At 61.6% G+C, this 13,703-nt stretch overlaps 1 long non-coding RNA gene across 4 annotated transcripts in view; it reads left to right on the top strand.

Moving 5' to 3' along the window:
• LOC135329909 (uncharacterized) overlaps window positions 1-13,703 on the top strand; it is a 54,883-nt gene that overhangs the window by 6,014 nt on the left and 35,166 nt on the right. For all 4 annotated transcript variants that reach the window (XR_010391536.1, XR_010391537.1, XR_010391535.1 and 1 more), the window contains 5 exons: window positions 365-531; window positions 7,257-7,384; window positions 7,795-7,961; window positions 8,154-8,317; window positions 8,728-8,894. This is a non-coding gene — a long non-coding RNA (uncharacterized LOC135329909). The remainder of the gene's footprint in view (window positions 1-364; window positions 532-7,256; window positions 7,385-7,794; window positions 7,962-8,153; window positions 8,318-8,727; window positions 8,895-13,703) is intronic.

Raw genomic sequence — 13,703 nt, 5'->3', positions numbered from 1 at the left:
TCCACGTAGTTAAAGACCGAGAGAGTTGTCGGTTAAGCGCATGCATACGAGGGTTTGCGAACAGTAACAATAACACTGAAGCGGAATAAAAATAAGGTTTCGTGGAAGATGGCGTTAGGAAGGTATTAGGCGACGTGCCCGCCTGCCTAATAACCTAGCCCTAATTGCTGTGTGTAACGTTTCCAGACCGTTTACCCTGCAACGTATGGTGCAAAGTGCCGTATTAAGACCTTTCCCTTAAGGAAAAGAAGAAGAAAAAAAGAAAAAAAAGGGGGAAAAAGAAAACAGGGTAAAGAGAAAAAGATCATGCATAAACCTAAGCGTTTCACTGGAAGTAAAACGCGAGTTTATCGCTTCCTTACAGAGATGGAACCAAGGACAGCAAATGCTGACGAGGAGAAGAGACGGACGAGCGTTTGCTTGCGGTTAATACCGAAGGGACGGGATGAAACAAGGAAGCCAGAATGCAGCGGCCCCTCGATATCACCAGGAACTGCTACAGGAGGAGGCGTTCTGGCACGGGTAACTAGGGTAAGTATGGCTAATGACCGTTAGCAGTTATTTTGGCCTCCCCGAGGCAGCGCTGAGGACTAAGTAACCTGAGGGGCTCTGGCCTGGGTTGGGGCAGAAGTGCAGGCAGGCGGGATCAGGCATTTTCCTCTCAGCTCTCCGAGCTGAATCCTAGCCCTGAAGGAAAAAGCACTGGGGGGAGGCTACTCGGACACCTGCCATGTCGAGGGCAGGGGCAGGAGCTGACCCTTCCCCGACGGACGGACGTACGGACAGACGCTGGTGCGGCGGTGACTCTTTGGATATCGTAGGTAAGGGGAGGCACGCTGGTGCCGAGCTCCAGGGCGGTTTGCCTGAACACGATGCCTGAGGCAGGAGGTTATGCATTGTGTCCGGGGCTGGGAGCTGGTCCCCGAGTCCCATGTACTTGGGAGTGCCTGCACTTGCCAGGGAGCCCGGTGCTGTTCCCAGAGCTGCGGGGAATTTCCCTTGCGTTGCCTGGACCCTCGGGGCTCTTGGGGGTGTTTCCCCTCATCGCGAGGGCTGCCAGAGCCCCTCCAGGGCTGCGTGAGGTCCCCGAACCGCTCCCGGATTTGCTTTTGGCACTCCGCAGTGTCGCTCGTGTGCCTGGGGCAGCCTGCAGGCGCCATCCTGTCAGCCGCGTTGAGCCCTGCGGCGTGCCTGGTGACCCCTCTGGTGTGCGCCAAGGCCCTTCCTCTGTATTTTGGTCTGCCCCAGAGCCCTGCACTTGCCCTCTGATGCCCTCAGGACCCCTCAGTTCACATTCTGGGTTGCCCCCGAGCCCTCTGCGTGCCTTTCGGTGCGCCCCGTGGCCCCGTGTGTGTTTTGCGGCACGCCGCAGAGGTCTCTGTTTAGCTTTTTCTCCTGTCCTGGAGTTTTCGGGGTGCTTCTGGGTGTGCCCCAGGGCCCTCCTTTTGGTGCCCCCCGAGTCACTCTGTTTGCTCTATCGTTGTTCTTTTTTTTTTTTTTTTTTTTTTTTTTTCTTGACTTGTGTTGCACCCAGAGCTCTCGATTTGTTCTCTTGTGCTCCGCATACTCCCCTTTCCGCACTCTACACCCCAGGCAGGGCTCTCCCTTCAGCTCTCAGCAAGCTGCTGTCAGGAGAGTGGGGGTGCCTCTGCTGCCCTGGCAGCCCCAGCTGTCCCTGAAGGGGCTGATGGCCAGGCCCCCTGCCCAGTTCCTGCAGGCCCACAGCTGCGGGCCCTGGGGCTGGGATGAATGCCAGGGGGAGCTGGGTGGCAGGACAGGCCCCAGGTGGGGCTGATGGCAAGGGCAGGCCCACATTTGGGGGCTGGGGCTGCAGTTGGGGGGAGCTGGCGCTGGGGCAGGAGCTGGGCAGCGGAGCTGCCACGGAGCACGGCCCTTCGGGACCAGCCCGGCGGCCGCCCCGCGGAGGAGGTGAGCGGGGCCGGGGGAGGCGCACTGCAGGCTGCGGGTCCCGCATGTGCCGGGGGTCCCGGCGGCTGGGAGCGTCCCGGGGCCACGGAGGCGGGGGGAGGAAGGGGGTGCGCCGGGGCTGTGGTGCGGTTTACTGCGCGGTCGGAGGAGCGCGGGGGGGGGGGGAGGGTCTCCTGTGTCAGCTCGGGAGCGTGTCGGGGAGCGGGGGGAGGAGGGTCGTGGAGGGGCGGGGGCAGTGTCGGAGCTGAGGCGGGGCCGGTCGCGGGGGTGTCGGGGGAGCCCCGGGCCGGTGGTGGGGCCGGCGGGGCCGCGCTCGGGGCTCTGCGGCCGTTTCCGGGGGGACAGGGGGGAAGGGGAAGGGGGGCGGGACGGAAAGGAACGGAATGTGCCGAGGGTCAAAGGTGCCCCAGCGCTGCGGGTGGGGGGCGGGAGTTGGGGTGCGGGACTGCGGGGAGCCGTAGCTTTCGGCGCGGCATGCCGGGAGCAGTAGTCTTCCGGCACTGGGCTTCCGGTGGGGCATGTTTGTTCTGAGCGCGGCATGCTGGGAGCGGTAGTCTTCCGGCACTGGGCTTCCTGGCGGCCATGTTGCTTGGCATGGCATGCCGGGAGCAGTAGTCTTCCGGCACTGGGCTTCCGGGCCGCCCTTCTCGCGCGCACGGTATGCTGGGAGGTGTAGTCTTCTCAGGCGGGGCTACTGGGTGACCATGCTGCGCCTCTCGAGGTGGCCCCGCGGGGGTGGGGGGCGGCGGCGGCAGGTCCCTGCCAGCGGGGTTCCCAGCGGGTGGCCGCGTGGCAGGCCAGGAGCTGTAGTGCCCGCTGGGTCTGTTCCTTACTGGACATGTGTCACTCACGCCTGAGTCCCCACAGGTCACGGGGGACAGTGGAATGTCCCTATTTTTCCCCGGTACAGGGCAGGAAGCGTTTTCCATCTCCGATGGTGTTGCAAGACAACCTTGGAAGCTCAGAAAGAGTGTTCCTGCTGTTTAAACTAGGCAGATGAGGAGAATCTCTCTCTCTCTCTCTCTCTCTCTCTCTCTCTCTCTCTCTCTCTCTCTCTTTCTCTCTCTTTCCTGGGAGGAAATAATTCTTTAATCAAGGCCATGCTAGAAGTGCTAAAGCCTTAAAGAAATAGTAAATCAAAATGTTTTGTTTTCTATGTAGACGTTGCCGATTTAGCAAAGGAATTCGAGGTATCCCCGAACTGAACTGTCCTCATTATAATACAAGAAAATCACGCCCATAGGTCAGAAAGACCTGTGCCCGGGTGAAGACCCCTCCCCTGAGCATGCGTAGTTTTAAAATGGTGTGTAAGCAATATTAGAATTGTATGTAAATCGCTAACCAACCGGTGTAAGAGGGAAAGTTGCAAACCTTGCAACTTGTATAAATGCTACTTGGAAAGCCGGGGCGGGGGGGGGGGGGGAAGTTGCGCTTGATTTGTGGGGAAAACACTGAGCAGCCAGGCTTGCACAACTCTGAAATAAATAAGCAAATGTCTCTCCTGAGCGTGTCATTATTGGCTTAGTGCACAGCGGGCAACGAATCCGCTTTTCGGACAGCAGCGTGACCAGGCAGGGTTGTCCCCGGGGGCTGGGGCTGTCCCTCTTGGAAATGGGGAGGGCGGGAAGAGTAGGAGGGGTGCTGCGGGCTCCTGGGGGTCGTAGCTTTGCTCAGGATTGGGGCCGGTTAGGCAGCTGCTGGGAGGAGTGGCGGTGCTGGGAGGGCACGGTGCGGAGCTGTCCTGCTGTGCAGCGCAAGGGAAAGTCGACCAGCACCGTTGCTGTCCGAGGACCCTGGAACAGCCCGAGAGACCCTGGAACAGCCACCCCACGGACACCGTTGTCACTGCCTCGCAAGGCCACTGCATGCAGGTACGTTTGACTACATCCGGCAGAAGAAATGTAAGCCGAAGGATCAGGGCAAATAGCTGCTTGTCTAGGTTTGTTACCTAGCGACGCACTGGCAAAGCTTTTTATGAACACCTGTACTCGATCGAGTGCGTATTCATTCTGTGAATATTAATTACTGCCAGACCGCGTACGTCACTGATGCTTTAAAGCAAGTCCGTGGCGCTGGGGTAGCACGTGTAGTGGAGGCTAAATGCAATAATACCTCGTTTTGATGTTGTTCTCTTATACGAAAGCACTTGGAGCAGATTAAGACATTTCTCGTCCTATTTTGTTTATTGAGTGGACCCTGATACTGGGGAGAAGCTGCCGTGAAGCAGACCTAGTAGTCAGCTTCCTTAGAGAAGGCGTCTTGTCCTGTATTTGAGGGCTTCCGGTACGTTTTGACAGACAGTAGTGAGTGACGGGTTTCCTTTGGACCCCCCAGGGAGCAGAAAGTTCTGCCGGGAAGGCAAAATGTTTCTTGCGGCTGGGTTGGAAGAAGCTGGCTGCTGATGCAAGGCAGTGACAATTCTGGGGAGTCGCGGGAAGTTTTGAAAAGACGGTCGTTCCCTTTGCTAGAAGGCTATGCACTTCGGTTCCTAATAGCTGTAGTAATGAAGCCAGGTAAGCGTTCGGGAGGAGTCCAAGCCCTTTTTGTCTAGCGAGTATTTTGCAAGGGGGGCAGGAAAGCGCTGCGCCCTGCTCCTTGCTGCCCTCGCGTGTCTGAAAGGCGGCACTGCACGCGGGAGGGGGGCGCGCTCACGGCTGCCCTCGCGTGTCGACAAGGCAGCACTGCAGCCGCCGGCGGCCACCGCTGCGTACGGAGACCGTTGCGGGCAGCCGGCGCACACGTGCGCGCTGCCGGTCGCCGCGTTGGCCGCTACTCTGCGCTCTCTCGGGGACGGGTAAGCGCAGGGGCCGCGCTCGTGCCCCCTGCCCGGTGCTCACGGACCGGGAGCGCTTTTCCCGAGAGGGCTTTTCCTTCTCGGTGCTTCCTGGGGGCGCGGGGACGGGCAGTGCCGTCTCGGAGCTGCTCCGCGGCGCTCTCTCCCCGGGGCAGCCCCAGCGCCTGCTCGCTGATGCCCGCCGCTCTCTCGGGCGCGGGCAGAGCAGCCTCGGGGCGCTCGCTGCTCGGCCTGAGCGCCGGGGTGGCGCGGCGGGCTGCGGTTGGCGCGCGGGAGCCGGCCGGCTGCAGCGCGGCGCTGCGACCACGCGAGGGTGGGGCCATTGCGGGTCTGGCCTGCCTCGCGCTGCGCTCCCCCCGCCCCTCGCGCTGCGCTCCCCCCGCCCCTCGCGCTGCGCTCCCCCCGCCCCTCGCGCTGCGCTCCCCCCGCCCCTCGCGCTGCGCTCCCCCCGCCCCTCGCGCTGCGCTCCCCCCGCCCCTCGCGCTGCGCTCCCCCCGCCCCTCGCGCTGCGCTCCCCCCGCCCCTCGCGCTGCGCTCCCCCCGCCCCTCGCGCTCCGCTCCCCCCGCCCCTCGCGCTCCGCTCCCCCCGCCCCTCGCGCTCCGCTCCCCCCGCCCCTCGCGCTCCGCTCCCCCCGCCCCTCGCGCTCCGCTCCCCCCGCCCCTCGCGCTCCGCCCCCCCCGCCCCTCGCGCTCCGCCCCCCCCGCCCCTCGCGCTCCGCCCCCCCCGCCCCTCGCGCTCCGCCCCCCCCGCCCCTCGCGCTCCGCTCCCCCCGCCCCTCGCGCTCCGCTCCCCCCGCCCCTCGCGCTCCGCTCCCCCCGCCCCTCGCGCTCCCCCCGCCCCTCGCGCTCCGCTCCCCCCGCCCCTCGCGCTCCCCCCGCCCCTCTCGCGCGGTCCTGGGCCGCGCACGCGCGTTGCGGCGGCGCGAGCCCTGGGCGGCCGGCGCACGCGCGGTGCGGCGGCGCGAGCCCTGGGCGGCCGGCGCACGCGCGGTGCGGCGGCGGGCAAGATGGCGGCGAGCAGGGCGGGTGTTTTGGCTGGACGGCGGCGGGCGAGGGCAGAGGCGGGCTGGAGTCGAGCATGTGGGGGCCGCGGTGAGGCGAGGTGAGGCGAGCGTGTGCCTTCGGGTGGCCGCGGGTGTCGGGCTGTGTCCTGCCAGCCGGGGCCGTCGCTGCGTGGAGGCGGCGGGGCGGGGGGGGGGAGTCGGGCCGGGGGCCGCGCCGCGCCGGGTCTGCGCGGCGCCGGGTCTGCCGGAGCGCGGCTCTGACTCTCCCTTTTGCGTGTGTCGCCTGTAGGGCCCCGGTTCCTCCCCAGCGCGGGCCGGGGCGTGTGCTCGCCCCTGCGGACGCAGCCTGGAGGAGTGTGTGGGGGGGTGTCTGCGCGGGGGTCTGGATGTCTCTAGCAGCGGCACGGCAGCCTGATGCCTCCTCTCGTCTGGGACGCGGGGTCCTTGGTGAGTTCCCTGCTGCCTCCTCTGGCGTTCTCTGCGAGCTCATAGATCCCTCCACCTCCTCTCCTTCCCCCCCCCCCCCGCCCCGCTCCCCTGTCTGGTGGGGTGGGAGACCGGTGGCTGCTCCCGCCGAGCTGAGAGCCACGTAGGGCACCCCTGTGTGCTCACTACGCATCTGGGATGGCACCCCTGCCCTGAGGGCCCCGCAGAGTCCCACCCTTCCTGCAACCAGCCCCCCCAGAGCCATTAAACCACCCACAAATCCTGCCCCAACACCCCCACAGGCCCCAAAATGCCTCCGAGCCCTGCCGCAATGTTGTCACTGACTCCAGACCTTCCCCTGCACTCTGTGCAAGGCCCCAAACATTCCTCAAACTGCTGCCAGACCCAGTGCCCGCAGCAGTGAGGCGTTCTAACAAAGATGGGGTGCGATGTGCGTCTCCGCCTCGACTCAGTCCCGCTTTAGAGAAACAGGAAGTTACAGCACTTCCTGGTGAAGAGTGTTGACGGGTGAATGTGCGGATGACAAAGAGACTTTTCTCTCTTTTCTTCTGAGCCGCCTCTCAGAAGCCTCTGTGTGTGCACGATGTGGCTGATGTGGGATAATCGTGCTGTGCGCAGTGCTTAAGGAGAACATTGCCCTAAAATGGAGGGCTAAGGAATAGCCTAAAAAACCTAAAAGGCTCGGGAAGAGCCAAAGAGAACACCGATGGGCTCTGGGAAGCCCCAGTGATGCTAGCGAAAACAGCGTGGCTTTTAGGCACCTCCTCAGAGCAGCAGCAATGTCTCGCTCCAGCCTATGGGGCAATGGGGACTCTTAATTACCGCCTTGAATTACCACAAGTGTTGCAAAAGCAGAAGGGACTAGGGAGCATGCAGAGCAGGTTATGGACTATATGTCAAGTTTAAACAAGCAACAAGCCCCTCTGCAAACAGAAACAGGTTTAGCCCTAAGTAATAGACGAAGGTAGCTGTGAGTAACGTGAAGCGAAGCGGTGACGTCAGTCACCCCGAAAGCCTCGGAGAAGCGGTCTGAAAATCTGGTACCCTCGCGGCCTCGGCAGTCTTTTTGGTCTGTTTGGCAGGGTAGCCCACCGAAGGGGGACATCTCGAAGAGAAGCAGCAAGACCTGGGGATCCGGTGGTTCATTTTGGTCGTCGCCTGTGAGGCCAGCTTGCAAGAGTAAGAGGAAGCTAGGAGCAGTCTCAAAAAGGTAATAGGTCTGAAAGGGAGACAGGCAAATCGAGGGCTGTCGTTCCTCCACGTAGTTAAAGACCGAGAGAGTTGTCGGTTAAGCGCATGCATACGAGGGTTTGCGAACAGTAACAATAACACTGAAGCGGAATAAAAATAAGGTTTCGTGGAAGATGGCGTTAGGAAGGTATTAGGCGACGTGCCCGCCTGCCTAATAACCTAGCCCTAATTGCTGTGTGTAACGTTTCCAGACCGTTTACCCTGCAACGTATGGTGCAAAGTGCCGTATTAAGACCTTTCCCTTAAGGAAAAGAAGAAGAAAAAAAGAAAAAAAAGGGGGAAAAAGAAAACAGGGTAAAGAGAAAAAGATCGTGCATAAACCTAAGCGTTTCACTGGAAGTAAAACGCGAGTTTATCGCTTCCTTACAGAGATGGAACCAAGGACAGCAAATGCTGACGAGGAGAAGAGACGGACGAGCGTTTGCTTGCGGTTAATACCGAAGGGACGGGATGAAACAAGGAAGCCAGAATGCAGCGGCCCCTCGATATCACCAGGAACTGCTACAGGAGGAGGCGTTCTGGCACGGGTAACTAGGGTAAGTATGGCTAATGACCGTTAGCAGTTATTTCGGCCTCCCCGAGGCAGCGCTGAGGACTGAGTAACCCGTTCCTGCCCTGTGGCTGCTGTTGCCTGTATCTGCCTTAGCTTTGCTTTGGCTGTTTCTCTTTTGTTTTGTTATCGTACACGCAGCTACGGAAAGGAATAGATGTCATACTTACTTTTTTAGATTAATTGCCACGGCTGAAGTTGAAGAGACCAAGAAACGTAAGCCGCGAAGGGGCACATCTTGAAGAGAGGGGGCTAGACCTAGCGATGCAGTTGTTCGTTTTGGTCGTCGCCTGTGAGGCCAGCATGCAAGAGTAAGAGGAAGCTAGGAGCAGTCTCAAAAAGGTAATAGGTCTGAAAGGGAGACAGGCAAATCGAGGGCTGTCGTTCCTCCACGTAGTTAAAGACCGAGAGAGTTGTCGGTTAAGCGCATGCATACGAGGGTTTGCGAACAGTAACAATAACACTGAAGCGGAATAAAAATAAGGTTTTGTGGAAGATGGCGTTAGGAAGGTATTAGGCGACGTGCCCGCCTGCCTAATAACCTAGCCCTAATTGCTGTGTGTAACGTTTCCAGACCGTTTACCCTGCAACGTATGGTGCAAAGTGCCGTATTAAGACCTTTCCCTTAAGGAAAAGAAGAAGAAAAAAAGAAAAAAAAGGGGGAAAAAGAAAACAGGGTAAAGAGAAAAAGATCATGCATAAACCTAAGCGTTTCACTGGAAGTAAAACGCGAGTTTATCGCTTCCTTACAGAGATGGAACCAAGGACAGCAAATGCTGACGAGGAGAAGAGACGGACGAGCGTTTGCTTGCGGTTAATACCGAAGGGACGGGATGAAACAAGGAAGCCAGAATGCAGCGGCCCCTCGATATCACCAGGAACTGCTACAGGAGGAGGCGTTCTGGCACGGGTAACTAGGGTAAGTATGGCTAATGACCGTTAGCAGTTATTTTGGCCTCCCCGAGGCAGCGCTGAGGACTAAGTAACCTGAGGGGCTCTGGCCTGGGTTGGGGCAGAAGTGCAGGCAGGCGGGATCAGGCATTTTCCTCTCAGCTCTCCGAGCTGAATCCTAGCCCTGAAGGAAAAAGCACTGGGGGGAGGCTACTCGGACACCTGCCATGTCGAGGGCAGGGGCAGGAGCTGACCCTTCCCCGACGGACGGACGTACGGACAGACGCTGGTGCGGCGGTGACTCTTTGGATATCGTAGGTAAGGGGAGGCACGCTGGTGCCGAGCTCCAGGGCGGTTTGCCTGAACACGATGCCTGAGGCAGGAGGTTATGCATTGTGTCCGGGGCTGGGAGCTGGTCCCCGAGTCCCATGTACTTGGGAGTGCCTGCACTTGCCAGGGAGCCCGGTGCTGTTCCCAGAGCTGCGGGGAATTTCCCTTGCGTTGCCTGGACCCTCGGGGCTCTTGGGGGTGTTTCCCCTCATCGCGAGGGCTGCCAGAGCCCCTCCAGGGCTGCGTGAGGTCCCCGAACCGCTCCCGGATTTGCTTTTGGCACTCCGCAGTGTCGCTCGTGTGCCTGGGGCAGCCTGCAGGCGCCATCCTGTCAGCCGCGTTGAGCCCTGCGGCGTGCCTGGTGACCCCTCTGGTGTGCGCCAAGGCCCTTCCTCTGTATTTTGGTCTGCCCCAGAGCCCTGCACTTGCCCTCTGATGCCCTCAGGACCCCTCAGTTCACATTCTGGGTTGCCCCCGAGCCCTCTGCGTGCCTTTCGGTGCGCCCCGTGGCCCCGTGTGTGTTTTGCGGCACGCCGCAGAGGTCTCTGTTTAGCTTTTTCTCCTGTCCTGGAGTTTTCGGGGTGCTTCTGGGTGTGCCCCAGGGCCCTCCTTTTGGTGCCCCCCGAGTCACTCTGTTTGCTCTATCGTTGTTCTTTTTTTTTTTTTTTTTTTTTTTTTTTCTTGACTTGTGTTGCACCCAGAGCTCTCGATTTGTTCTCTTGTGCTCCGCATACTCCCCTTTCCGCACTCTACACCCCAGGCAGGGCTCTCCCTTCAGCTCTCAGCAAGCTGCTGTCAGGAGAGTGGGGGTGCCTCTGCTGCCCTGGCAGCCCCAGCTGTCCCTGAAGGGGCTGATGGCCAGGCCCCCTGCCCAGTTCCTGCAGGCCCACAGCTGCGGGCCCTGGGGCTGGGATGAATGCCAGGGGGAGCTGGGTGGCAGGACAGGCCCCAGGTGGGGCTGATGGCAAGGGCAGGCCCACATTTGGGGGCTGGGGCTGCAGTTGGGGGGAGCTGGCGCTGGGGCAGGAGCTGGGCAGCGGAGCTGCCACGGAGCACGGCCCTTCGGGACCAGCCCGGCGGCCGCCCCGCGGAGGAGGTGAGCGGGGCCGGGGGAGGCGCACTGCAGGCTGCGGGTCCCGCATGTGCCGGGGGTCCCGGCGGCTGGGAGCGTCCCGGGGCCACGGAGGCGGGGGGAGGAAGGGGGTGCGCCGGGGCTGTGGTGCGGTTTACTGCGCGGTCGGAGGAGCGCGGGGGGGGGGGGAGGGTCTCCTGTGTCAGCTCGGGAGCGTGTCGGGGAGCGGGGGGAGGAGGGTCGTGGAGGGGCGGGGGCAGTGTCGGAGCTGAGGCGGGGCCGGTCGCGGGGGTGTCGGGGGAGCCCCGGGCCGGTGGTGGGGCCGGCGGGGCCGCGCTCGGGGCTCTGCGGCCGTTTCCGGGGGGACAGGGGGGAAGGGGAAGGGGGGCGGGACGGAAAGGAACGGAATGTGCCGAGGGTCAAAGGTGCCCCAGCGCTGCGGGTGGGGGGCGGGAGTTGGGGTGCGGGACTGCGGGGAGCCGTAGCTTTCGGCGCGGCATGCCGGGAGCAGTAGTCTTCCGGCACTGGGCTTCCGGTGGGGCATGTTTGTTCTGAGCGCGGCATGCTGGGAGCGGTAGTCTTCCGGCACTGGGCTTCCTGGCGGCCATGTTGCTTGGCATGGCATGCCGGGAGCAGTAGTCTTCCGGCACTGGGCTTCCGGGCCGCCCTTCTCGCGCGCACGGTATGCTGGGAGGTGTAGTCTTCTCAGGCGGGGCTACTGGGTGACCATGCTGCGCCTCTCGAGGTGGCCCCGCGGGGGTGGGGGGCGGCGGCGGCAGGTCCCTGCCAGCGGGGTTCCCAGCGGGTGGCCGCGTGGCAGGCCAGGAGCTGTAGTGCCCGCTGGGTCTGTTCCTTACTGGACATGTGTCACTCACGCCTGAGTCCCCACAGGTCACGGGGGACAGTGGAATGTCCCTATTTTTCCCCGGTACAGGGCAGGAAGCGTTTTCCATCTCCGATGGTGTTGCAAGACAACCTTGGAAGCTCAGAAAGAGTGTTCCTGCTGTTTAAACTAGGCAGATGAGGAGAATCTCTCTCTCTCTCTCTCTCTCTCTCTCTCTCTCTCTCTCTCTCTCTCTCTCTCTTTCTCTCTCTTTCCTGGGAGGAAATAATTCTTTAATCAAGGCCATGCTAGAAGTGCTAAAGCCTTAAAGAAATAGTAAATCAAAATGTTTTGTTTTCTATGTAGACGTTGCCGATTTAGCAAAGGAATTCGAGGTATCCCCGAACTGAACTGTCCTCATTATAATACAAGAAAATCACGCCCATAGGTCAGAAAGACCTGTGCCCGGGTGAAGACCCCTCCCCTGAGCATGCGTAGTTTTAAAATGGTGTGTAAGCAATATTAGAATTGTATGTAAATCACTAACCAACCGGTGTAAGAGGGAAAGTTGCAAACCTTGCAACTTGTATAAATGCTACTTGGAAAGCCGGGGCGGGGGGGGGGGAAGTTGCGCTTGATTTGTGGGGAAAACACCGAGCAGCCAGGCTTGCACAACTCTGAAATAAATAAGCAAATGTCTCTCCTGAGCGTGTCATTATTGGCTTAGTGCACAGCGGGCAACGAATCCGCTTTTCGGACAGCAGCGTGACCAGGCAGGGTTGTCCCCGGGGGCTGGGGCTGTCCCTCTTGGAAATGGGGAGGGCGGGAAGAGTAGGAGGGGTGCTGCGGGCTCCTGGGGGTCGTAGCTTTGCTCAGGATTGGGGCCGGTTAGGCAGCTGCTGGGAGGAGTGGCGGTGCTGGGAGGGCACGGTGCGGAGCTGTCCTGCTGTGCAGCGCAAGGGAAAGTCGACCAGCACCGTTGCTGTCCGAGGACCCTGGAACAGCCCGAGAGACCCTGGAACAGCCACCCCACGGACACCGTGTCACTGCCTCGCAAGGCCACTGCATGCAGGTACGTTTGACTACATCCGGCAGAAGAAATGTAAGCCGAAGGATCAGGGCAAATAGCTGCTTGTCTAGGTTTGTTACCTAGCGACGCACTGGCAAAGCTTTTTATGAACACCCGTACTCGATCGAGTGCGTATTCATTCTGTGAATATTAATTACTGCCAGACCGCGTACGTCACTGATGCTTTAAAGCAAGTCCGTGGCGCTGGGGTAGCACGTGTAGTGGAGGCTAAATGCAATAATACCTCGTTTTGATGTTGTTCTCTTATACGAAAGCACTTGGAGCAGATTAAGACATTTCTCGTCCTATTTTGTTTATTGAGTGGACCCTGATACTGGGGAGAAGCTGCCGTGAAGCAGACCTAGTAGTCAGCTTCCTTAGAGAAGGCGTCTTGTCCTGTATTTGAGGGCTTCCGGTATGTTTTGACAGACAGTAGTGAGTGACGGGTTTCCTTTGGACCCCCCAGGGAGCAGAAAGTTCTGCCGGGAAGGCAAAATGTTTCTTGCGGCTGGGTTGGAAGAAGCTGGCTGCTGATGCAAGGCAGTGACAATTCTGGGGAGTCGCGGGAAGTTTTGAAAAGACGGTCGTTCCCTTTGCTAGAAGGCTATGCACTTCGGTTCCTAATAGCTGTAGTAATGAAGCCAGGTAAGCGTTCGGGAGGAGCCCAAGCCCTTTTTGTCTAGCGAGTATTTTGCAAGGGGGGCAGGAAAGCGCTGCGCCCTGCTCCTTGCTGCCCTCGCGTGTCTGAAAGGCGGCACTGCACGCGGGAGGGGGGCGCGCTCACGGCTGCCCTCGCGTGTCGACAAGGCAGCACTGCAGCCGCCGGCGGCCACCGCTGCGTACGGAGACCGTTGCGGGCAGCCGGCGCACACGTGCGCGCTGCCGGTCGCCGCGTTGGCCGCTACTCTGCGCTCTCTCGGGGACGGGTAAGCGCAGGGGCCGCGCTCGTGCCCCCTGCCCGGTGCTCACGGACCGGGAGCGCTTTTCCCGAGAGGGCTTTTCCTTCTCGGTGCTTCCTGGGGGCGCGGGGACGGGCAGTGCCGTCTCGGAGCTGCTCCGCGGCGCTCTCTCCCCGGGGCAGCCCCAGCGCCTGCTCGCTGATGCCCGCCGCTCTCTCGGGCGCGGGCAGAGCAGCCTCGGGGCGCTCGCTGCTCGGCCTGAGCGCCGGGGTGGCGCGGCGGGCTGCGGTTGGCGCGCGGGAGCCGGCCGGCTGCAGCGCGGCGCTGCGACCACGCGAGGGTGGGGCCATTGCGGGTCTGGGCTGCCTCGCGCTCCGCTCCCCCGCCCCTCGCGCTGCGCTCCCCCCGCCCCTCGCGCTGCGCTCCCCCCGCCCCTCGCGCTGCGCTCCCCCCGCCCCTCGCGCTGCGCTCCCCCCGCCCCTCGCGCTGCGCTCCCCCCGCCCCTCGCGCTCCGCTCCCCCCGCCCCTCGCGCTCCGCTCCCCCCGCCCCTCGCGCTCCGCTCCCCCCGCCCCTCGCGCTCCGCTCCCCCCGCCCCTCGCGCTCCGCTCCCCCCGCCCCTCGCGCTCCGCTCCCCCCGCCCCTC

Source organism: Dromaius novaehollandiae, chromosome 14 (assembly GCF_036370855.1).
Source record: "Dromaius novaehollandiae isolate bDroNov1 chromosome 14, bDroNov1.hap1, whole genome shotgun sequence".
Classification (NCBI taxonomy): domain Eukaryota; kingdom Metazoa; phylum Chordata; class Aves; order Casuariiformes; family Dromaiidae; genus Dromaius; species Dromaius novaehollandiae.
Note: the sequence above shows the minus strand (reverse complement) of the source record. Positions and strands in the feature narration are given on the sequence as shown.